General features: G+C 43.6%; 1 long non-coding RNA gene across 2 annotated transcripts; it reads right to left on the bottom strand.

Annotated features, from left to right (window-relative positions):
- Nucleotides 1-3,523: 3,523 nt before the first annotated feature.
- On the bottom strand, nucleotides 3,524-26,385 carry LOC141726864 (uncharacterized). 2 transcript variants are annotated; one of them, XR_012577823.1, is made up of 5 exons: nucleotides 25,873-26,385; nucleotides 25,096-25,171; nucleotides 17,965-18,654; nucleotides 17,508-17,761; nucleotides 3,524-16,880 (listed from the first exon to the last, which is right to left on the bottom strand). It is a non-coding gene; the product is annotated as an uncharacterized LOC141726864 (long non-coding RNA). The 2 variants fall into 2 exon arrangements; XR_012577822.1 differs by lacking the exons at nucleotides 3,524-16,880; nucleotides 17,508-17,761 and having other exon boundaries at nucleotides 17,825-18,654.

Genomic DNA, 26,385 nt, shown 5'->3' on the forward strand with positions numbered 1-26,385 from the left:
TCCTCAGGGCCTAAAGGTATCTCCAGCTATCTGCCAGTGGTATGTCTCTTCCCTGCTTTCCCCAGTTTGTGCAGCCGCAGAGAAGGCCATCATCTACCATTATATGGATGATATCCTTGTGTGTGCCCCCAATGATGATTTACTAACACATGCGCTTGACCTAACGATCGATGCATTGATTGTTGCAGGGTTCGAGCTCCAGGAACAGAAAATTCAAAAGATGCCACCTTGGAAGTATTTGGGCTTAGAAATTGGAAATAGGACCATTGTTCCTCAAAAACTAGAAATCAATCCAAGGATCAAGACCCTTGCGGATGTCCACAAGTTGTGTGGGTCTTTGAATTGGGTAAGACCATGGCTTGGTCTGACTAATGAAGACCTTGCCCCTCTTTTCAATTTACTGAAAGGGGGAGAGGACCCAGGTGCTCCTAGGTCTATTACCCCAGAGGCACGGAAAGCTCTAGAAAAGGTTCAGATTGCAATGTCCACAAGACAGGCCCACCGATGCCGGCCTGATCTGCCATTCAAATTTATCATCCTAGGTAAGTTGCCACACCTCCATGGAATTATTTTCCAGTGGGAGGAAAAACAAACACCTAAGGCAAAGGACACACCAAAAAAGGACCGGGACCAGAGGGACTCTCTCTTGATCATAGAATGGGTTTTCCTCAGTCACAAAAGGTCCAAGAGACTGACAAAGCCTCAGGAGCTGATAGCAGAACTGATCCGGAAAGCAAGGACCCGGATCAGGGAGTTAGCAGGATGTGATTTTAAGTGCATTCACATTCCAGTTGAGTTAAAATCAGGTCAAAATACTATGAAAATACTGGAACAATTGTTTCAAGAAAATGAAGTGTTGCAGTTTGCTCTGGATTCCTACTCAGGACAATTTTCGGTAGCACGGCCCGCTTGCAAATTGTTTGAACAAGATGTTCAATTTACTTTAAAATTAAGAACTGCTCTAAGTAGGAGACCTTTAAAAAGGGCTCTAACTGTCTTTACAGATGCGTCCGGGAGGTCCCACAAGTCTGTTATGACTTGGAAAGATCCTCAAACCCAGCAGTGGGAGACGGACATTGCTGAGGTGGAAGGTTCACCTCAGGTTGCTGAATTGGCTGCGGTTGTTAGGGCTTTTGAAAGGTTCTCAGAACCATTTAATCTGATTACAGACTCTGCATACGTGGCAGGAGTAGTATCCAGAGCAGATCAAGCAATACTGCAAGATGTATCTAACATTGCACTTTTTGAATTGCTCTCAAAACTGGTAAAGTTAGTCACTCACCGAGAGCAACCCTTTTATGTGATGCATGTCAGGTCACACACTGACTTGCCAGGGTTTATCGCTGAAGGCAACAGAAGGGCAGATGCTCTTGCTGTGCCTGCAGTGATGGCCACTCTCCCAAATGTTTTTGAACAGGCAAAAATCAGCCACCAGCTTTTCCACCAAAATGCCCCTGGCCTGGTTTGTCAGTTTAACATCACTCGAGAACAGGCCAAAGCGATTGTGGCCACGTGCCCAAATTGCCAACAACATGCACTCCCTACAGTGAGTACGGGAGCAAACCCAAGGGGACTGAACAGTTGTGAACTGTGGCAAACAGATGTAACACACATACAGGCTTTTGGACGGCAGAAATATGTTCATGTTAGTGTAGATACCTTTTCTGGAGCGGTCTATGCTTCTGCCCACACAGGAGAGTCATCTATTGATGCTATTAAGCACCTCTTACAGGCTTTTTCTTTCATGGGCATCCCCAAGGAGCTGAAAACTGATAATGGGCCTGCTTATAAATCCAAGGAATTCGGGAGCTTCCTGCAGCAATGGGGAGTAGAGCACAAAACTGGCATCCCCTACTCCCCTACAGGTCAAGCCATTGTAGAAAGAACTCACCGTGATATTAAAAGGGTCCTGGACCAGCAACAACAGGTTCTGAAGGTAGAACCTCCCCACATCCGGTTATCCAGGGCACTATTCACAATCAATTTTCTGAATTGTTCTTTTGACAGCCTGAACCCACCCATCCTACGCCACTTTGGGGGGAACAGTCACAGGTTGATGAAAGAAAAACCTCCAGTTTTAGTAAAAGACCCTGAGACTTGGAAAATGGTGGGACCTTACAAATTGGTTACTTGGGGACGTGGATACGCCTGTGTGTCCACCCCCTCTGGTTTAAGGTGGGTTCCTTCCAAATGGGTAAAGCCCTATGTTCCCAAAGTCTCAGAGAAATCTGCAGAAGCACCCCAGGTTGCTCACGCTGCCTGGAGAAGAAAACGCCGCGCACGTTCTCTGGAGGAAATTCCATTTAAGCCTCCTATCTGGAATAGTTTGTAATATATGTTTGTCTCAAGTTTTTGTACCAGTTTAGATCCCACTGTTCGTGTGTAGCCTCGAGACGTCATGAGACTGAGCCTGCTTCTCGTCCTACTCGTGATCATCCCACCTGCAATCTCCTACATAGTACCGCAGCCCAAACCACATATGGACTACCTCGACAAAGGCTCTCAGACATCAACAGAGAAACTGACAACGAGCTGAATGGACTTTTCAATGGCTGGGGACTCTCGGGCTGGTTGGGATCTATTCTGAAAACTGTAATTTTAGTGCTGTTTATTTTAGTTGTAGTTATTGTAGTTTTTAGCATTGTTTTTGGAGTAATCAGACGCATGGTTCTCAAGTTAATCTCAAGCTCATCTCCCCCTCCTGAGGTCTACCATTTGGAAGCCCTCAGTGCTCCAGTGGATGGCCTAGAAGCCTCAGTAGAATCATTCTGCACCATAAACACAGTCCTCTTCTTTTTAAACAAAACTAGGGGGAGATGTTGTGGTGTGTTGCAATATCCTGTTTTACCTTCTCCCTTCCCCCTCGCCCCTCGCTGAGTGTGCCCTGTCAATCAGGCTAACATACCAGCAAGGCGTCGTGTGATAGGTGACCCTAGTACCTGGAGACCCTGCCCCTTCACCTGGTTGGTGACTCACCTGTCCCCTCCCCTTCCCCTGTCCTGAGCTTAAAATGTGAATGAGACCATGCGGCCCTATTCTGTTATCAGCAGTAGCCCAGTGCAGACGTATCTGTGCTCATGGAATAAACATCTGGCTACCTTCTAGCAGAATCCGCTCCCTTCTTCTCTTCACCATCGCCAGAAGCTGTCCCCTGAGGTAAACGGAGTCCTGTCTTGTGCCCCGCTGCACTCTGCCGCCAGCCAAGGTATCGCTGGGGTGAACACCGCAGTGCTGCCTCTGGCCCAGCAGCGAAGGTCAGAACTGGCCTGGGCACCATCTAACTGGTTATATTGGGATACATATTCCAATATTTAGCCATCACAAAAATGCAAAAGAAAGCACTTCTGGTTTGAATTTTTTATTTAAACATTTTCACATTCATAGAAACAGGTGTGTATTACCTTGTCAAGACAGCACAGCCTTTGAAGGACAGTCAATCACAGCCTGCACTCAACTCCTGCTCCACACCGCATCCCAGGGCAGCCACAGGTCTATCCAGGCTTAGTGCCTATAATCCCTGGGAGAAAATAAAACCATTAAAGGTCAGAGAAGCACTGACATTAGTTTAACACATCAGGTCCCACATCAAGTACCCACAAGAGCTCTTGCTTGAGCTGTATGCTATGAAGTGGCTCAGTGATGGGGCCCTGAGTGGCAGGTTGATTTTCCTGTAGTTTTGGGTGGTAAATGCTTCCAAAGCTCTCCCACTGTGATGGTAATGCGGTATCATAACCTAGCATCAGGGTCTGGGTGCTATGTAGCCTTAGGTATGAGCTTTGACACACATGCAAAGAGACAGAGAGAAATAACACCATCTTGCGCTGATTCTATTACTTCTCTGGGCAACTAAATATTTCTGAGTGACTGCAGTGTCCCACTTGATAGCATCATAGAATCATAGAATGTTTTGGGCTGGAAGCGACCCTAAGGATCATCTCATTCCAACCCTGCATCTTGACAGATAGCTTTAGAGTATTTTAAGCTCCAGTCTTCAGCATTTACCCTTGATATTATGCTCCTGATTAACTGAAATTAATCAAAATTAACATTATTACTGCATTATTTCAATCAGCAGTGGGGGATTTGTGTTTGTTTTTTTTTTTTTTTTTGCTGCTTTTACACCTCAACACTTATTTTGTGGTCTTTCATCTGCCTTTCAGAGCACTAGTTAAAATAATTATTTTTTTCTGTTTTTTAAGTGTGCTTGAAAAGAACTGTCAAAGCAGTGTATGAAAAACAGCACATTTTATGTACAAGATAAACTACAAGACTGCAAAACTATTTTAGTAAAAAGTATTGTACCAAAATTGCACAGAAGCTCTAATTTTAAATATAGGCACAATCTTAGAATGTATCTCAATTATATTACCCAAACTAATGTTACTATGTGGGTATGACATAGATTGTATTGCTACCAGGTAACTATAGAAGTGTTGTTTCTTTGAAAAGAAAACAAAAACAACATGCCACAGCTGCTAGGAATAACCATAAAAAAGGCTTGTTTGTACAAGCCCAAACTGCATTAGTTTCACAATAGAAAATATTTCCAGTTTCAGAGTTTTGATCTTTAATTTATTTTTCTCTTTGACACATAATGTGAGGTCAAAAGTAGGGAAGCTGTAGGGAGCACAAAAAGCTGTTTATTTCAACTCCATTTGAACTGGGTTTGGGATAGGATTTCCTATTTTCTGTGTGCTTTTCTTAGTATGCTCCTTGCTCAGTACAGGGCTGATCCCAAGTGGAACTTGTATACACTTCTCTAAAAAAAAAAAAAAAGGATGCATGTGAACCTTGTGAGAGGAATTAGGTTCTTTCAGTTTTTTCCAGATCCCACATTTATTCTGCTACTCCTGCAATATTCTAGTTCCTTCTGGTATTGATTGAGATGTTTAAAAGCAGAGTAAATCAAGCCTCTATTTTCTCTCTGTCATTTTCTTCTCTCTTTTTCCCCCCCCTAATTTGAAAAGCATTCTTGTTGAAAAACATTTACTCTAAAGGTTGTTTGCTAGAAGATGAGGACTATTTGCACCTGAGAAACTCTGAATAGTGCAAGTGACAGAACTTTACTCTCAAACAGATGTGATTTTTATCCCTACTTTATTTTCTAGATCAGATTGTTGATTATAGAAAATTTGTTGCTTTCTGATACAAGGCAGGCGACCTGGTTCTGAGGAAGCGGCACGGCGACTCAAACTCTCCAGGGTCGCTCTGGCCAAAGAGCACGCAGACACCAATGTGGTGGACGGTCAAAGGCGTTTATTATCTCTTCTCGTGGGGTTTTATAATCTAGGGTTTTTTTTACGTCAGAGGGGGGTCTGTCTTTACCATCTATGGTTAGTAAGGAGTGGAAAGTTACTGGGTAGGAATGGAAAGTTACTGGCATCTGGTTTAGGGGGCAGCATTCTTATGTTAATTTTCTTATCTAAGGGAACAGGGGCTCTGTCTTCTCGTAACATCGCCAGATCTTCCGAATGCCTGACCCTATCTACTACATTTTGTAGATTTCATGGTTTTCCAATCCCACAACCTGTGGGTCTTCCTGCAATCTGTAACACCTATCTCAGGTAAATGAGTGATCTGTAAGTGATTTTTGGGGTCCAATGCTAACTTCAGCAGTACATGATCAGCCTTTCTTGGCCATGTTAAAAGAATAAACTTCCTGTGCAAGCTGCTGAATGTTACAGAAACTCAAATCCAAGCTGAGCCTGGGAACTGCAGTTCTTTTTGTGTGAGTATAAGTGTTTATGTTAAGTATAAAAGGGGTTTCAATTCAATTCAATTCAATTCAAACTAATGCATTTATTTAAAATTTTAACCCCTGAAACGAACTGGTTTTTGCCTCGAGGAAGCATATTGCTAATAGACAGGGTCTGTATCCCAGAACTCAATTCTTGCTGCTGATGTGTTTTGGTCTAGGCGACTGCCATTTGCTTTATTTCTTCAATATCTATCAGTCTTTTGGTGTTTATCTTTGTGGGCCTAAGAATGTCTCAAGCTTTGCAAACTCCCATGAACCTGACCCTATTATCTGGAAATAAGAATACTTGTCATGAACAAAACAACACAAATTATCCAGCTGAACAAAGACCAATGAATGTGATCATTAGATCTAGATTCAGAGCAAAGAGCTCACATTTCCTTGTCCAGGGACTGAACTGTATATTTCCATTGACAGCACAATGACATTCAGTGGCTGATCATAAGCAAGTATCTATCTCCTCCTTGTGGGAATTTCTGTTTTTCCTTTCCATTGGTCTATAATTCTTACTGCTGAAAATTTGTCTGGTATAAATTTATCATTAAAAAAATCTTTCATTTACAAATATAGGGAATATAAGTTTACTAATAATTTCTTAATAAAATATTGTAATATTTCTGTTCAACAGCTCTTTATTGCTGAGCAACTCAATGTTTCCACAAAAACTGGCACAATAATTGATGTGTTTACAGTCATCTATGACACGGAAAAGAAGATATTTTAAAAATTTAAAATAAATTGTATAACTTATGAATTCATCTCTCCATTTAAGCATCCATGTATGAATTTCATCAGTAGAAACACTGTTATGCCATATATGCTCCAAAGGAATAATGGTTGACCTCCACAGGATCTCTAACTGCTGAAAAATAGCACAGGGTACAATTCAGGAGGAAATTCAAGACTCTAAGTCTTGTATCATTGAATAGCTGCTTAATGAATAATGCTTAGGCTACCTTAGGAGTACATTGCAATCTCTTATGAAGTTCTTCCAAAGTCAGAAGCAATTGTGTTTCTTGATGCCAGAAATTGTCTCTCTATTTGCCAGAATATGAAGCTGGCAAATAAGTCATTCCTCATAAGTCATTCCTTGGTGAATAGTTGATGTCAAACTGAACACATTATTTCTCAGAATCTCTTTTGTTTATGATATTTATTGCTATATCTTTTCCAAAGCAGCTGATGGAAAGACTAAAAACCCTAGTTGCCCTTTGATTTTGCATAACAGAGGCTCTACATTCTAAAGTTATCTCTTTTAAAAGCTGAAATAATTGAAATGTTATAATTTTTAAAAACATCTTCAAACTTAGTACTGCCAAATTTTCTGTATAGATGGTTTCTCAGCAATTTCTTTCCATACCAGAAAAAAAGACACAATGACATTTCTGCTGAGCTGTTTGTGACAAAGTCAATTTGTGCTCCAGCTCCTGAAAGTGTAATTGAATGATCAGTAGCCTGAAATCTGAGTTGCATAATTATAATTAATTACATTGCAATTGACCTGCAGTTCTGCTTCTCAGTCCTCCTTTATGCCCTGCACTTTCAAATTCAATACCTAAAAAAATCACTTTCAACAATAGCAAGGATCATACTTCAATTTTCAGACATCCAGTTATTCCTACCATTTTGGGGAATATTGCTTCTGTGCTGAAGCTGCATTAATGCCAGCTACAGTCCAGTGTTGGAAAGCAGAAACTGACAAATCCTGACAGGACAGCATGAAGAGAAAGCAGAGGTGAGCACCAAGTAAAAAGCTGATGTGGGAAATTCTGACTGATGCCTGAATGTGACTGATAAACAGGTGAAAGGCAGGAGGAACAATGTCAGCTGCTGCTTAAAACAGCCTCGAGAAAATGAGAACAGTAGGATCTGTTTGAGAATGGGTCAGTGCTTTGATAGCATTGCTAAATCAATGTCAAAGACTCCTGATGACAGTACAGCAGAGGACTTAAGAAGTCATAGAAGTCAGGTTTCCTGTTAAGCCAACTTGTGAATTTTCTCATTAACGATAAAGTCCCATTTTTAATCAAAGGATAGGCTGCTATACAATAAACCCTGTATTTCTCCAGCTTTGACATCTGTTAGTAAGACCATTTTTAAAAAGGAAGCACACTCACTGTTAGTTTAAATCCACTGTTTTCTAACCATTAATGAACTATTGTAAATCCTTTCCATAGATAATTTTTATAGCTCACATAGCAGGTCTCATATGCAATGGACTCTCCACAGATTGTGAAGCATCACTAAAAAGAGAAGTACTAAAAATTTTAAAAGACAGTATTCTGTGTTTTTATATTTCTTTCAGTCATCAAAGAGAAGCTATTAGTGTTTGATGAATGATGAACATCCGTATGGATAACTTATGATTTCATGTCTCACACCACTTCAAAGGATAGCATTACAGTTTCTTTTGTACTGCCTACAGTAGAAATAGACTATCTTTTAAATTAAAGCACAGGACATTCTGATTTCATAAAAAAGCAATGACATATTGAGAGGAATGTTCCTCCTTAGGCTATTGTGACTTTATTGAGTCAGTGGGCTTGCTCCTCATTTGCACAGTGATAAAAAAGAACCTGGCCAATAATTTTCATACATTTAACAACCTTTGCTTTCTGTATATAAACATGTACAAAATATAAAGGGTTCAATACTTCCTTTATGACATGTATATATTTCTTTTATACAAAACTTATGCTGTATTGCAGACATGAGAAAGCACAAGCCAGAAAGGTATTGATAATACAAGGAAACATAATTATCTCCCAGATACTGCACTTATCAGAAACTGTTTTGTACCAGTGATCTATGGAGCTGAATCCTCCCACACAGGGGGTGTGGGGAGGGCAACTCCTGCTCACTGTGCTCTCTGATGAGCAGTAGTTGCCTGGGACTGTAGATGTGACACTGGTATCCTTTCTCACCTCTTTTGTGATGTCCTGCTGCTCAAAGGATACCTAGGGGGAACAGCCTCTGACATGCAGGCATGCAAAATGTATTTCTCCTCCTCTAAAGTACAGGAGCCATCTTTCTTTGCATTCTTCAACCTACTGAGCTCTAGCTCCCTCCAGGCACCACCCTCTCCTGGACAATCTCATTGTCCAATGCAAAGCTTCACCTCAATCTCTACCCAATGGCAGTCAAAATCTCCCTCAGCATCACCTCTGGTGGTTTTTTTTCTCTTCCCACCCTGTCCTGAGTGCAGATGTGCTTGTATATTTCGTTTGGCCTGTAAGGCTGTTGCAGAAAAGTTTTGTGGCAAACATGAAAGACTTCAAGATCTTGTGAGACTGTAAGGCCTCCAAGCACTAACCACACCCTTATCTGTTTTCTTCCAACAATGGTCTCTAAAAAATTTAGAGTTTATGGATAGGTAGGATTTCATATAGGAAAGATTTTCTATGAAGGAAAACCCTAATAATTTACAAAGAGAAGACTTCTGGATGCAGAAGAAACAAGTGAAGAAACAGGACTATTCTGGTTCATTCGTCATGACAGAAGGGTGAAAATTGGCGTGAGAAGAGTTTAGGGGCAGGGTATAGTGCTCTGATCAAGCTGGTGGGAAGCTCTAAAGCCACAGTTCCATTGAAAAAACATTATAAAATTATCCAGATAATGAGGGCAGATCCAGCTTCTCCAGTTTGAAGGAAAAGACTGTGTAGAAATCTCTGGAATGTAAACCATGTCCATATGGGTCTTTGTACTGGTTTAGGGCAAATTTGTTAAAGAATCTGCAAAGGAGGGCCCTCCAGAAAGCGAAACCCACACGGCCCCTCCCCCCAACCGGTTCGGGAAAAAATTCCTCGGAGAGAGGTGGAAAGAACCTGTTTATTTGACTGGCCCCGCACCCCCCAGCACACAAAATGAACAATACCCGATGACACCGCTCTGAGAAAGATGGCAAAATCAGAAAGTCTCTTTCGGGGGGGGTTGCTCTGTTCTCAGTCCCTCCGGCGCTGGGCCAGCCGCTGCAGCCGAACCCTTGGTGTTCCCGGGTCCCAGTCCGGAGCAGGTTCGAGATGGTCACAGGAACAGGAGAGGAGAAACAGTCCAGGAAGCAATGTGGACTGTTTAGCTAGAACCAGCTAATAAGCAGAGGCAGAAAGCAGAGCAGAAGCAAGAGCAGAAAAAGAGAGCAAGCAAAAGCAGCAAGCAAAAGCAGCAAGCCCAAAGCTGGAAGTAAAAAAAAAAACAGCTCTGTGTACTGCTTGTCTCTGTGTCCTGATAAGAGAAACCCAAACAAAACTTCCACTCTTCAGTGCCGGTCTTAAAGGCACAGAACAGATGAATGGGGATATACAAGCATCATAACGTCACCCCAGGACAGTCTATATACCACATAGGTAATCTTTCTCCAAGCTATGGAAAACTAGAACAGTTCCAAATCTAAAATTTTCTTAGCTGTATCTGAATAATGGGAAGAATCAAATGTGTGGAGCTTCTGAACAAGATATATTGGATGGCTGCATGTTGGGTTCTCTGCAGTCTGTTAGCAGCAGCTTTCATAAAAAATCCTTGGGCAGCTACTCTGCTTGATGGATTCAGTTTGGAAGAAAAGACTAGAAATTTGGCTTTGTTAGAGTAATTTTGCATCAATATTCAACACAGAATAGAACACAGTATAATTTGACAGAAGTACAGCACTATGCATTTTATTTCAGGATATTTAATTGCATTTCTGTGGGAATTTAAATATAAAATTGGCTTTTACTATAAAATAAGAATGTATTTTGAAGGGAACCTTTAGGCCTATGTTGACAATTTGGAATTCAGTCAAAAATATTTTGGGACAGTGTTTAGCACTTTCATGGTTAATCCTGAATGCTTTTATGTTCATAGCCAGCTCTTTCATCTACATAGTGTCTCTACTTGATAAACAGGACTAGACCATTATAATTTTGGGGAAATACAATGATAGAAAGAAATGTTTATCTTGCTGTTTCTTACTGTGTGTTCCAATAGCTCTAAAATACTGTATTGAACAATAGATAATAGTACAAAATGAGCTATCCAGAATGGTTAAGTCTAGTTTTCTAAATCTGTCCTTGCAGATAAAAAGCTGTATATCTAATGTGACAGGCCTGAGGCATATTTTATTGTTATAAAACCACGTTTAATACAATGTAAAGCTCTAATATTTTGTTTCTCTCCCAGTAACTTAAATTATAAATTATTTTAGAAGCCTTGTTTGCAGAAAATAAAAAAAAACCCCTTATATTGAGATTGATTCAAATTCCTAAAGAATTAATGGAATATAACCTTACAAGTGATGAATAACAGTCTTTGGAAAAGTAGTTCAGAACTTGGATGCTAATGGAAGCCAGCATGGACTCTTTGTATCTTCCTTAAAAGACTTCTTTACCTGAAATCTAAGGGATTTTTCCTTATCCAGCCACATGAAAAAAATCTCACCAACATTTAGTGCCTCACCTGTACCCATTATTTATCACTTGTATTTGAAAATCTGTTTAATTCTCTTACGGATTAAATGATATCTGATAAATAATTCCTGCATGTTGTCATGGTACAGGTAAAATCCTGCAGGGGAAGACAAGCAGTGTTTTGAAAGGATAGGAACACATCATAGATGTTGTGGCATCTTTAATACTGTAGATGTAATTCAGGAAATGCTGTAGAGTCTTTGGCTGGATCTAGCAAATGTGGACTGTGAGTAGGATACTTGGCCTGATGGGCACCCAGTTTGATCACATGCAGAGGAGTCTTTGTGACAGATCCATTTGGAGACTCCTACTCCAGACACAGATATTAGCAGGGCTGGGCATTAGGCAGACTTTGAGTGGCATAACTTGAAAGCACAGATTCTGGTACTTGGGTCTGTACACCTAAGTGAACTAATTATCTGGAAGGCAGCTGAAATTGACTTGTTTGCCTCAGAATAACATCTGAAAATCAGTATGCAAGAAGTTTCCTGATTAAGCAAACTTTGATTAAGATTAGATAAGACACTACTGAAGTGTGAATTTTTTGTGTCACTATAATGATGGCAGTTGTTAATGAAAACTACATGTTTCCAGTTGATAATTCAAATTTTTAAAAGTTGCCAACCTACAGATTCTAGTTCAGAGAATGCTTTCATGTTACTCCCACAGCCTAACAGGTGCACATCCTGGTAACTCTTGTACCGTGCCCACGTAAGCAGGGCATTGGGAGAGCATAGAAGATGTATGGACTTATGTTGTAGAACCACCCACTTCAGTATTCAGTCTGACAAATCTCTAAGGGTGGATGCAAGGTGAAGAGTAGGCGAACAAGCAAAAAGAATATGATAATTTTTGACCACCCTCCCCAATTCTGTGACTCAGAGAGAACAACTTAAAGGAATCTTCTTGCCTCAGATGAAATTTTTTTTAGATCTGCAAAGCCTTGAATGAAAGCTTGGTTCTGATTTTTTCCTTCCTTATTTTGAAGTGTGAATTCCTTATCCTTTTATGTAATTGTTGACAATTCTTCTTTAGTTACCTAATTATTTTAATAAAGAACACAACCTTTCAATATCCTTACTCTATTACGCTGTTTCTTCTGAGCTTTACAATGCTGAGATACATGGAACCTAACAATTGCAATGGACTAATATGGATTGTGGTAGGACACATTTTCAGGAGAGTCCATAGGACTCTTCCACTGCCAGCATGCCACAGAAAGTGAGGAAAAGTCAATAAGGAGAATAAAAGGGGTTCACTGACAATTTAGCACAGTGAATACAGTCCTTTCTTTTTTCTCTGTTTATGTTTCTGGACTTCTCCTCTGTGCAGGTATGTCACAAGTTTGTTATTTTACATATAATTATTTTGTAAGGTAGAAGAGCTCACTATGTACTCTCACCTGACCTGGTGTTGAATACACTATCAGCTCTCTCAAACTGGGGCTCTGCCTGGATAATTGTCTGTTTCCCAACAGGATCAATTAGCCAGCATGGACTATTTGCTGCCTGGATGTTTCTGTTTCATACACACAAACACCTAACAAATGGGAGAGACTCACAAGTAATTTAAAATAGGCTGAGCTGTGGATTCTGTTTCATTTCATTTACTTGCCCCCAGAAGGGAATCTACACAGAGCAAAATAGAAGTTCCTCCTGTTGCAATTATCTAGTCAAAATCAGGCTGTAATTCTTAACAGAAGAGAAATAATTCAGTATTTAGGAAAACAAGGATAGGAGCTTCTCCCACCTGAGCCACACAGAAGGGGTTTCAGGTGACAACTGAAGTACACATGCACCATGTATCACCTAACTCAAAATTCAGTGGAGATATTCTGATTTATATCAGCTGGTCTCAGGTCAGACCTCTGACCTGAACCTGTATTTCTAGAGAATTTGAACTTTTCAAGCTTGAGAAACCTTTAATAGCATCAATCCATGACCTAAAAGTAAAAATACACTTTGAAAGAAAGCAAGAGCAAGCAGGAATGAAAAAAATCCTACATCTGTATGGAAACTCATGTGGCATATTTTGCTTCTAGAATGCAAGTATTTGTACTCCTATAAAAGCCCCAGTGATTGCAGCGGGTAAAGTAGGTATTCATAACTTTCTGAAGGATCAAACCCTGCAGAAAACAAATTATAGAAAGAAAAAAGGTTGTGAACTGGTTCTGCCTGGAGAGTTGTGAAATGTGTTTGGCTGTTAAGGATGCAAGCATATGACTGCAAACTGCAAAGCAAGTTAAACTGGGGAAGCTCTACTGAGAATTGGAAATAACAGAATTGCTATTATAAAGTAGGTGTTTGCAGCTCTTTCCATCTGTCTTTATTGCACTAGCCACATGGTTGGCCATCAAACAAAGTTATGGGTTTTTGTTTTCTTCTTTTGTTTAATATATCAAAGTGCCTTTGCCTACTTCACCCAGAGTTTGTACATTAGGGCTTTTAAGTAGAAAAATCTGTTCTGATAAATCAAGTTTTCTCTAACTTAGCTGGCAAATGGCACCCCTGTTTATGGCTTTACAGGGAATTTGAAAGCATATGTGTTTGATGAATTGCTATAAATGCATGGTGGCTCCTGCAGCAGGAATGGTTCAGAGGTGTAGACAGCAGGTAATAAATAATTAATGGACACCAAAGTAATATCTTTATTTTCTTGCTGGAGCTGAGTGTAAGCAACATCCATTCAGCTGGTTTTTTGTACTTATTACCAGTCAGAACAGATGAGGCAATGCAGGAATAAGGACCCCCATTCCCTCGTAAAGCATCTGTAATTGTTACTCAGCTGAATAGTCTTCCCCCTTTGACAAGAGGAACACTTGGGTGCTTGAGAAGGTCTTTCTACACACTAGATCTGCCATGTGGGTGGAATGATTCTGTTCCTTCTCCCAGTATTTTAAATTATTTCAAGACATCTTGAAAAAATTTCCTTTACTTGTCTCATGTCATTTTATTATTTAGACAGGGCCTATTTATGAGAAGAGGAAGTTTCAGAGACTTTTAGAATGACTAAGACTCCAGAAAACTCTGGACTGTGTGGCTCCCTGAGTTATCCACATGAAACATCTACAGGTGGTACAAAGTCAGCTGAGTACTGTCTGATAATACTTGCTGCCAGATGCTCTTGCACATTCACTCAGCAAGGATGGTTATATTCCACTGGCATATTGAAGCACTTAATATTGACCGCTGAAAATTAATTGTTTGGGTTTTGTTCCCCTAAATTATGTATTTCTCAAACCTCACTGCAAGGACTCTGACTTGAAAAGGTTTATTTTCCTCAGAGTCACAATAATACACAATGGCACAACTGCACAAATGGCAGCCTGAGGAAATCATGTTCTCGGCTCTAAGTGGTTGGGACAGGGTCTGATTTTTTGTTTTGTACTTGTATGACGATTAGTACAAAAGGACTCTGATGGATGACTTGGCAACACAGAATTAAAACCTCCTCAATAGGATTACATCAACTTCCAGGAAAAGACAAAAGCCTATCACCCTTCTGAAATCTACTTTTAATCCAAAGCACGGGGATTGTCACTATACTGCAACTTCCAGCTTTTTAAAGGAGCTCACTTCTGAAGACCGGGAAACATTGATTTCTACAGAAACAATGGGCAACCCCCAGGCTAATCTAAGCACTACTGTTTAATAGGGGATCTGCTAGCGTGCCAGTCCAGCTTCAAGTGAGCTTTATTTCAGTCTAACATCCCCACAAAATTCTTCTCACATCTCCCAACCCTGAAATCTTATTTTTCCCTAAAGCTTCTCATCATTAGCAACTTCCAAGTAACATGGTTTTTTTTACAACATTCAAAAATGTCATGCTGGACTGTACTAGAGAGTCATTTTCAAATATAAGCTTAGAAAAGTTTGAATTGACTTGTCCAGAGAAAAAACCTACAAGTAAACACCTACACCTCCTTAAATAGACCTAACAAGTCCCTGGCAGCTACCAGCATCAAAGCAGAATGGATGCTTCTAAAACAGGATAAGGATAACAATATCACCTTTTGTTCTCTCCAGTTTGTTTTCTCTGCAGTCCTATTTGCTTCTTATGATTTTTTTTAGTCCCTGTATCTTCTTGGACATGACTGAGTCTGACAACAAGGATGCAAGAGCCTTTCCCTGCCCTACAGAGAACCAGGAAAACAGTTAAAAAAAGAACGTGGTAGTTTGAAATGAATACTTCCAATGAGAAGCAGCACCTAACAAACAGAACAAAAGTAAACAAAGCATGATCCCTCCCTGGGGACAGAAGACTTACAAACTCTCCAGGTGTCCTGGGTTGACTATATGATGCTTTTATACTCAATTGTCTCATTCTGTTTATGTTGAATAATAATAAGTTTTGTACCTTTAAGAGTGTTACAGAGAGTGAAGGGGGAGAGAGAAGAAGCGCGCAGTTTGTTTTCAGACACTGCACTCACTCCTCCACATTCCTGCTCCTGACTGTGTTGTCTGCAGACAGACAACGGGACAGAGCTCTTCTTTTGCTTTTTAGTTAGTGTTAGCTAGCTGAGGCAGAGAAGTTCCCTGGACTGTTTTTTTTTCCCTTTTCTTTGGACCTCTTGGAACTGCTCTGGACTGAACACCCAGGAGAGCACCGGCAGCTGCACCTGTGGCCCACCGGGCTGGGCCTGGCCTGCGACAATTCCAGCACTGAGGGACTGATCAGAGACTGAGTGAGCTGCTGCCTGAACCCCGGGTTTTCTCAGTTTGTCATCTCTTTTAGAGTGGCAAGGGGTCTCATTGTTTTGATACTGTTTTGGTCTTATTGTTTAATAAACAGGTTTTTTTCCACCTTTCTCCAAGGAGGTATTTTTTTTCCTCGCGGACCAGTTGGGGGGAGGGGCCGATTGCATCTGCTTTTCCCACCGGGGCTCCTTTGGGGGATTCTTCCCCAAATTTGCTCTAAACCTGGACAAATACATGAATTGGCACCCAACGCATGGCTGGAAAAGGTGGAAAAAAGCCCTATTAATTGTGTGTTTGTTGTTGTTAAAGCAGTTAGTAGCCATGCTGCTTGGACCCCTGATGTCTCTGGTTGTGAAAGCCTCCGTGTGGCTCTGGGCTCTAGACCTTTTTGAGGTTTCAACACCTTTCTGGTCATTAGGATTATTGTCCTTAACAAGTAATTTTTACGGTAGAGGGGTATAGATTGGAATAGCTGTTGTGCTGGCCTTGGTGATAATGATTTATAAAGCGTTTACAAAGATACTGGCCTCTGTTTACGACATGTATGGTTTATGGTTTCTTCATCCTACCCTGCATCCCTATTCCAGTAGTACGTTTTGGGAATTTATTAGTAACTACACTCAGTCTGTTAGAGGAGGAGCCAAGAATGAGAATTTCCAGCCTTCCCTTTGCTTCTTCTCCTTTGGATCGGTTATGTCACTTTTTGAGAATGTTCAGTTTCCCCTGAATGTTAAAGAGACCATCTTTCTGGTATTTAATCTGGTAAGCTTCCTCTATACAGCCTGCTGCTTCTCTAGAATGAGGGCTGAGATATCCAGAGGAGCTGGTGAGACCCCTGATCCAGAAGCAGATGCAGGCGTGAAAAATCCTGAGTGGGGTGGAGAATGGGAAAATATAGGCCAAACCCTGAAGGAATTTTCTGATCCTGTAGACTGGGATTTTCCACGGGAACAAATTCAGAACGCAGCAGAGGTGGGGAAATACCTGAAAGAGAAGTGCAATAACGATTCTAAGGAGAAAAGGCTAATTGCAATAAGCTGGGCCCTGGCCTATGCTTATCGCACTTTGTTAGATACTGTCGGGCAGCAGACAGAGGCAGGGGGGCAGGGAGATAAATCACCTATCCCAGTCACTCAAGCTGTAGCCAACAGCCCAGGCTCGGAGCCAGCAGCCAGACCAGAGAGTGAGCCTAAGCCAGCATCTAAACCCATGGCTGTTGCTACCAGTACTAGAAGTGGGAAACGCACAGAAAAAACTGATCCACCAGTGGATGATGATGATGGTGATACAGGAGAAGGAACCTCAATGCCTCCTGACATAAAATCAGGAGTCAAAGCAGCAGGTGCAAGATCAGACGCAAATATTGAGTCTTATTCCCTGAAGGACCTTCGTGGCCTACGGAAGGATTACACTCGAAGGTCTGATGAATCCATAATTAGTTGGCTGGTCCGTCTCTGGGATGCTGCAGGCGAGGCTACAATTCTGGATGGCACTGAAGCCAGGCATTTGGGATCCCTGTCACAGGATCCTGCCATAGACCAAGGAATGATGAGTGGGGCTAATCCACACAGCCTCTGGGAACGGGTCCTAAGAAGTGTAGCAGAAAGATACCTGTGTGCAGACGATCTCTATATGCAGCAAACCCAGTGGAAAACCATAGAACAAGGGATTCAACGCCTGAGGGAAATGGCAGTAGCTGAGATTGTCTTCTCAGATGATGGAAACACTGTAAATCCAGACTTGGTACCATGCACATCTGTGATGTGAAGAAAACTTGTACGACTTGGGCCATGAGAATACGCTTCTGCTTTAACAATGATGAAGCAGGATGATGGTGAGGAGACTGTGCTGGTGTGAAGGTCCGCCTGAAATGAACGGGTGACGAATGATTTTTGGGTGCAAAAATAACCAACAAAGGCACAGGGGTATTGCAGTAACAAATCAACAAAGTGCAATTTATTGATAATAACTACAGCTAAATATGCATTTTGTTAGAGGATCCGGGGAAGAGAAGGGTAGGACAAGGCAAGAAGGGAAGAAAGAAGGTTAGGGAATGGGGTATAGCTACCAAGACGTGATGCCTTCGGGGTCCCGCCGCCGATGCTCGCTGGTACACGTCTTGGGGAGATTCTCAGAGAGGCAGTCGAACCGAACCCCAGATATACTGTTCTTGGTTGGGGGAAGGGTGGCAGAAATTAGGTTTCCATGGAGGGGAAAAGGATAGATTATTCCATTGTTTTCATGGCCGAATGCTCCCAGGTACGTTTACTCTGGGCAGGTTCTCCCCCTTCCCTGAGTTGGGAGGGGCTACAGTCCCAGTCTCTGGAAGGAGGTGGCCAAGGGGGTGCCATGGGGGTGCCAATAGGGTGCCAGAGGGGTTCTTGGTTCTTTGATGAGGGGATTCGCATCTCTGGTGGTCCGTCACGGTGGTTGAAGACAGGCAAGAGGGGTCTTCTCTTGGAGCGGGGGGGGAAGCCACCCCAGAGCTCAGTCCAGCCAGGCCTGAAGTTTGGAAGAAAGTCCAGTTCCATTGTTCAGAACAGGGCAGCATGCCCCTTCGAGTACAGCATGGCATGTTCTGCAGACACCATCTGTCAACGCACTAAATACGCATGAGACTTTCTTTCCCAACTGGCTCAACAGTTTTTAACCCTTCGGTGGTCCTTTTCTCATGACAATTGTGAGGCAAAAACTGAAGGATTTCCGGATGGACTTCCACAGCTGGATATGGCAAAGAAGCTCCGAGCATATGCAGACACTGTGAATGGCCCAACACATGTCAGAATTGCAGCGGTGGAAACACGTCTTCAAAAATTAGAGGACAAGATAGAGGAGGGTCACAAGAAACTGAGGGAGGAGATTAAAGAGAGCTTTCTCCAAATCTCGGCAGTACAGATCAGAGGTTCTGGTACCCAACGCAGACGTTCCCCAGATGGCGAGAGAAGGTACATCCCACGAGCTGAGCTGTGGTTCTATTTGCGTGATTGTGGAGAAGACATGGGAAATGGCATAGAAAACCTACCGCTGCTCTGGCACAACGGGTGAGACAACTGAAGATTCAGAGAGGAAGTTCCAAAAGGGAAGCAGCTCCAGTGGCCAGTAACCGAACTGTCACATATGATGATAATGACAATATTTTTGATCCCCTTGAAGGAACCTCCAAGACATATGCCCAGGGAAAGAAGGATAACCTGGCTTAGAGGGGCCCTGCCTCTAGCCAGGTAGAGGCTGGGTGTTGGGAGTTTGGCTGGCTAAGGACTGGAAAAGTACAAAACCGTGGCTAATTCCAAGTCCTGCACCTGCATAGATAGCAGTGTCCTTGGGGCCTAGCTGTAGTAGGATAACAAACAGTGAAAGAGACATGAGAAAAGAGAGATGTAACCCCTAAGGAATGAGGAAGAGTTCCTGGTATAGTTTAACCAATAGATTGCTTGGCTTACAGAATATTCATAAGTTTATTATTTGCTGTATAAGTGTTTGATACTTTCTTCAATAAACTGGACCTGAAGGACCTGAGGGACCAGGACCGGACCTGAGGGGCCTGTGATGAACCAAATGGTGTCCTGGTCCCCTTCCTTCGACAGCTGGGGAAAACCATGTTTTCTGGACTGTGTGGATTCGTTGGCCTGGCACATCTGAACCACAAGAATACAAAGCTTTGGTTGACACTGGTGCACAATACACATTAATCCCATCGAGACATGTGGGGACAGAGTCTGTTTCTATTGCTGGTGTGACAGGGGGATCCCAGGATTTCACTTTGGTGGAAGCTGAGGTGAGCCTGACTGGAAATGAGTGGAAGAAACACTCTATTGTGACTGGCCCAGAGGCCCCATGTATTTTGGGCATAGACTACCTTCAAAGTGGATATTTCAAAGACCCAAAGGGACTCAGATGGGCATTTGGAATAGCTGCTGTAGAGACAGAGGGTGTCAAGCAGTTGAACAGCTTGCCTGGACTGTCAGAAAGCCCATCTGCAGTAGGTCTCCTGAAGGTGGAAGAGCAACGAGTGCCAATTGCCACCTCAACAGTGCACCACCGACAGTACCGAACTAATCGAGATGCTGTGATCCCCATCCACAAAATGATCCGTGAGCTGGAGAGCCAAGGGGTGGTCAGCAAGACCCACTCACCCTTCAACAGCCCTATCTGGCCCGTGCGAAAATCTGAAGGAGAATGGAGATTGACTGTGGACTACCGTGCATTGAATGAAGTGACCCCACCCCTGAGCGCTGCTGTGCCGGATATGCTGGAACTCCAGTACGAGCTGGAGTCCAAGGCAGCAAGGTGGTACGCCACTATAGACATTGCCAATGCATTTTTCTCCATTCCTCTGGCAGCAGAATGCAGGCCTCAGTTTGCTTTCACCTGAAGAGGCGTGCAGTACACCTGGAACCGACTGCCCCAGAGGTGGAAGCACAGCCCCACCATCTGCCATGGACTGATCCAGGCTGCACTGGAAAAGGGTGAGGCTCCAGAACATCTGCAATATATTGATGACATCATTGTGTGGGGGAAGACAGCAGCAGAGGTCTTCGAGAAAGGGGAGAAAATTATCCAGATTCTCCTAAAAGCTGGCTTCGCCATCAAGAAGAACAAAGTCAAGGGACCTGCTCAAGAGATCCAGTTTCTGGGAGTGAAGTGGCAAGACGGATGGCGTCAGATTCCCACCGATGTCATCAACAAGATCACAGCAATGTCTCCACCCACCAGTAAGAAAGAGACACAAGCTTTCTTGGGTGCAATAGGTTTTTGGAGGATGCATATTCCTGAGTACAGTCAGATCGTGAGCCCTCTGTACCTGGTCACCCGCAAGAAGAACAATTTCCACTGGGGCCCAAAGCAGCAACAAGCCTTTGCACAGATCAAGCAGGAGATTGCTCATGCAGTAGCCCTTGGCCCAGTCAGGACAGGACCAGAGGTGAAGAATGTGCTCTACTCTGCAGCCGGGAACCATGGCTCGTCCTGGAGCCTTTGGAAGAAGGTGCCTGAGGAGACTCGGGGTCGACCACTGGGATTTTGGAGTCGAAGCTACAGAGGGTCTGAAGCCAATTACACTCCAACAGAGAAAGAAATCTTGGCTGCCTATGAAGGAGTCCAGGCTGCCTCAGAGGTAATAGGCACTGAAGCACAACTCCTCCTTGTAGCAGACATTTTTTCACAGAAATCCATTATTTGGGATTTGTGCATCTTTTGGGAAGCAAAGGGCCCCAGAAGAAGAATGTAAACAAATTGTTATCGGCTGCTGTGAAATGTAGCAGGTGATCCTGTGATTGGCTCATCTTCCATGTGTACCATTAAGGGCCAATCACAGGAGCAGCTCAGGGACAGATTCCCTGGACACAGAACTTTGTTATTCATTCTTTGATTCTATTCTTAGCTTAGCAGCTCTCTGCAACCTCTCTCCTTATTCTTTTTAGTATAGTTATAATGTATTATATATCATATATCAATAAATCCAGCCTTCTGATCAAGAAACAAGATTCTCGTCCTTCTCTCACCCCAGCGACCTCCTCAGGTCACTGTAATACCTCCTGGCACCTCGACTACCAGTATTGGGGTGGATGTTCAAAGCAAAGGTTCCCTCTACGCACCATGCCACCAGTGCTACATGGAGCAAATGGATTGCTGTTATCACACAGCGCGCCCGTATTGGAAAACTGAATCGCCCTGGGATTCTGGAAAGAATTACAAACTGGCCGGAAGGTGAAAACTTTGGTCTCTCTGATGAAGGGGAACAAGAAGTGACATGGGATGAAGAAGTTCCACCATACAACCAACTGCCAGCAGAAGATACACGATACGCTCTCTTTACTGATGGTTCGTGCCGCATTGGGGGAATGAACCGGAAGTGGAAAGCAGCCGTATGGAGCCCCACATGACAGGTGGCAGAGGCCACTGAAGGAGAAGGTGGATCAAGCCAACTTGCTGAACTCAAACCTGTTCAACTGGCCCTAGACATTCCTGAGAGAGAGAAGTGGCCAAAGCTCTACCTCTACACTGACTCATGGATGGTAGCCAATGCTCTGTGGGGATGGCTGGAGAAGTGGAAAAAGGCTAACTGGCCGCGTAGAGGAAAGCCAATTTGGGCTGCTGAAGAGTGGAAAGACATTGCTACCAGGGTAGGGAAACTGCCTGTGAAGGTCCGCCATGTAGATGCCCATGTACCCAAGAGTAGAGCTAATGAGGAGCACCAAAACAATGAGCAGGTAGACCATGCTGCAAAGATAGGGGTATCCAAAATAGACCTAGACTGGGAACATAAGGAAGAGTTATTCCTAGCTCGATGGGCCTGTACTGGTTTAGGGCAAATTTGTTAAAGAATCTGCAAAGGAGGGCCCCTCCAGAAAGCGAAACCCACACGGCCCCTCCCCCCAACCGGTTCGGGAAAAAATTCCTCGGAGAGAGGTGGAAAGAACCTGTTTATTTGACTGGCCCCGCACCCCCCAGCACACAAAATGAACAATACCCGATGACACCGCTCTGAGAAAGATGGCAAAATCAGAAAGTCTCTTTCGGGGGGGGTTGCTCTGTTCTCAGTCCCTCCGGTGCTGGGCCAGCCGCTGCAGCCGAACCCTTGGTGTTCCCGGGTCCCAGTCCAGAGCCGGTTCGAGATGGTCACAGGAACAGGAGAGGAGAAACAGTCCAGGAAGCAATGTGGACTGTTTAGCTAGAACTAGCTAATAAGCAGAGGCAGAAAGCAGAGCAGAAGCAAGAGCAGAAAAAGAGAGCAAGCAAAAGCAGCAAGCAAAAGCAGCAAGCCCAAAGCTGGAAGTAAAAAAAAAACAGCTCTGTGTACTGCTTGTCTCTGTGTCCTGATAAGAGAAACCCAAACAAAACTTCCACTCTTCAGTGCCGGTCTTAAAGGCACAGAACAGATGAATGGGGATATACAAGCATCATAACGTCACCCCAGGACAGGGCCCATGATGCCTCAGGCCATCAGGGCAGAGATGCCACCTATAAGTGGGCACGAGACCGAGGGGTGGATCTAACCATGGACAGTATTTCTCAGGTTATCCATGACTGTGAGACGTGTGCTGCCATCAAGCAGGCCAAGCGAGTGAAGCCCCTGTGGTACGGTGGGCGGTGGTCCAAGTACAAGTATGGGGAGGCCTGGCAGATTGACTCCATCACACTGCCCCAGACACGCCAGGGCAAGCGCTACGTGCTGACCATGGTGGAGGCCACCACTGGATGGTTGGCAACCTACCCTGTGTCTCATGCTACAGCCCGGAACACCATCCTGGGCCTTGAAAAGCAAGTTCTATGGAGACATGGCACCCCTGAGAGGATCGAGTCAGACAATGGGACTCATTTCAAGAACAGCCTTATAAACACCTGGGCTAGGGAACATGGCATTGAGTGGGTGTACCATATCCCCTACCATGCACCAGCTGCAGGCAAAGTGGAGAGGTACAACAGACTGTTAAAAAACACATTGAAAGCATTAGGTGGGGGATCTTTCAAAAACTGGGAGCAGCATCTGGCAAAAGCCACCTGGTTAGTTAACACCCGAGGCTCTACTAACCGAGTGGGCCCTGCCCAATCTGAGCCTTTGCAGAGAGTAGATGGAGACAAAGTCCCAGTGGTACATGTCAGAGGTTTATTAGGGAAGACAGTTTCGATTAATCCTGCCTCAAATACAGACAAACCCATTCGTGGGGTTGTTTTTGCTCAGGGACCAGGATGCACATGGTGGATAATGCAAAAAGATGGAAGAACACATTGTGTACCTCAGGGAGATCTGATTGTTGGATAAAACCTGTGTAAATATCACTGTTTGCTGAATGTTATTACCATTGCCTGTGTATAGCTGTATAATGGATGTATCATGTATGTACTTGTAGAGTTAGAATTTATATTAGTGTTAGCAGTGAGCAGACAATATGGGGATAAGGGGTGGAATGTCCTGAGTTGACTATATGATGCTTTTATCCCCAATTGTCTCATTCTGTTTATGTTGAATAATAGGTTTTGTACCTTTAAGAGTGTTCCAGAGAGTGAAGGGGGGGAGAGAAGAAGCACGCAGTTTGTTTTCAGACACTGCACTCACTCCTCCACATTCCTGTTCCTGACTGTGTTGTCTGCGGACAGACAGCGGGGCAGAGAGCTCTTCTTTTGCTTTTTAATTAGTGTTAGCTAGCTGAGGCAAAGAAGTTCCCTGGACTGTTTTTTTTTCCCTTTTCTTTGGACCTCTTGGAACTGCTCTGGACTGAACACCCAGGAGAGCACCGGCAGCTGCAGCTGTGGCCCACCGGGCCAGGCCTGGCCTGCGACAATTCCAGCACCGGAGGGACTGATCAGAGACTGAGTGAGCTGCAACCCAAGGATGGGGATTTCTCAGTTTGTCATCTCTTTTAGAGTGGCAAGGGGTCTCATTGTTTTGATACTGTTTTGGTCTTATTGTTTAATAAACAGGTTTTTTCCACCTTTCTCCAAGGAGGTATTTTTTTTCCTCACGGACCAGTTGGGGGGAGGGGCCGATTGGATCAGCTTTTCCCACGGGAGCTCCTTTGGGGGATTCTTCCCCAAATTTGCTCTAAACCTGGACACCAGGATTTACAATTCTAGTGACCAACCCCTTCAGGACAGCAGCCAAATGTCCCATTAGGGGGTGCTGCACCGAAGAATCATCTGAGAGGTTCCAAAGAGTGAAATGCACAATATTTTGCAAAGACAGAAAATCTTGCAAAATACCAAAAATACAATAGATATAAACTACAGGGCAAGCATACAAGTATTAACTTCAGGAGCTGGAACCATCCAGGTGAACAACTGATAACTGGATCCTGAACAGAGTTTGAACCCTTCAGGATAGAGAAAGGTTTTCTCCAGAAATTGCACAGACTGAGTTTTGATAGAAGTACACTTGCCAGATCCTCAGAAACATCACCCATTCTCCAGGTGTCTGGAGAGAACTGCAAATGGCTCTCACGTAGTTGGAGCTAGTTCTGTAAGGTCTCAGGGTGAATTTCACCAGATGCAAGAAATTGGGCAACTCCCAGACTTCCCTTCTGTCCTTCCCAGACAGAAGGAACCCAAAGCTTGTTTTACCCAAAGCTTGGGTAAGCACAACTCCAGCACCGACGAAAGAGACATAACATGGTAAAAAATAATAAACCTACTTTTTTTTTATCTTGCCTTTTTTTTTTTAATCAGATGAACAAAACAATCAAGGAGAAGGTGAAAAACTCACCATTACCAAACATTCCATCATCTGTAAGCTGACCATCCTTAGCACAGAGGACTCCAAAGTTACAATTCCCCAGTCCCTAGGAAATAAAACCAAATATTGTATGATAAACAGTCAAAGAGAAGACGTAAAAATTTGTTTCCTCTAAGGACTTTCAAGTATGTAAGTACCTTTGCATACACCCTATACATTAGAACATACACTTTATACCATCTCCTAATACATAATAATTTACCTTTAAACTTTGATAGTATAGCATAAAGTTATTAACTTAAATTGGTGATCTATTAAGTTGGTGCTTAAAGCTATTTTTGCTGTCATGTTCAAAAAAACATGATTTTTTTTTACTGTAATGAGCAATTGATTTCAAAGTCATCATAAGCCCATCAAAATACAAAGCTGTATTCACTGGACGGGTCTGTGAGCTAGAAGTAGTTAGGCTTGTACTTCCCTCTTGCTCTTCCAGAACCAATAAATCCTGGAAACACAAACAGTATCTTTAGCCCACTCCTATTACAGATTCTACAAGGATGATGGTTTTGTGTTTAGAAGTTTTGATTTGAAATGGCCAGTTGAACGGATAAAGACAGTTTAAGTAGCATTACACTATTATTATTATTATTATTATTTCTATTATTATTATTATTACTACTATGACTACTACTACTACTATTATTATCTGCTACAGGAAGAAACAAACCAGTTGTATCTGCACTTAATTACTAATATTCCCAGAAAATAATAAAGAAAAAGACCGAAACAAAAAAAGTCACTTCCTACCTTTTGTATCTCAGGATGAAAAATTTCTCTTGGTAGAAATTTTTTTCTACCAAGAAAATTTCTCTTTTTTCTCCGCAGCCGCTCGTCCGCCTGCGCCCGCAGCACCGGCAGCAGCCCGAGGGAGACGGCTGCAGCTCGGGGGCTGCTGCGCCTCCGCCAGCCCGAGGGCAGCCGCCCCACCGGGACCGCGGGAGCGCCCGGCGCCGCTCGCCCGGGGCGGCTCCTGCAGCTCCCGGCCCGTGGCAGCAAAGCACCGCCTCGCCCTCCGCCATCGGCGGGCGGCAGCGCGCCCCGCACCGCCCGAGCTCAGCCCCCGCCCCCGGTACCGCTAAGTGAGGCCGAGGAACCGGGCGGACGCCCCTTCCGCGCTGCTCAGCTCCGTGCGGGCGGCCGGACGGAGGCTTCGCCCCTCCAGCGTCGCTGCCGCGGCCCCGTCCCGCGCGGGAGAGGCGCCGAGAGCTGCCCGCGCACAGCCCGCTGCCCCGGCGCACAGCCGCCTCGGCCCGCCAGCCA

The sequence above is a fragment of the Zonotrichia albicollis genome, chromosome W, assembly GCF_047830755.1.
Source record: "Zonotrichia albicollis isolate bZonAlb1 chromosome W, bZonAlb1.hap1, whole genome shotgun sequence".
In the NCBI taxonomy this organism is placed as follows: domain Eukaryota; kingdom Metazoa; phylum Chordata; class Aves; order Passeriformes; family Passerellidae; genus Zonotrichia; species Zonotrichia albicollis.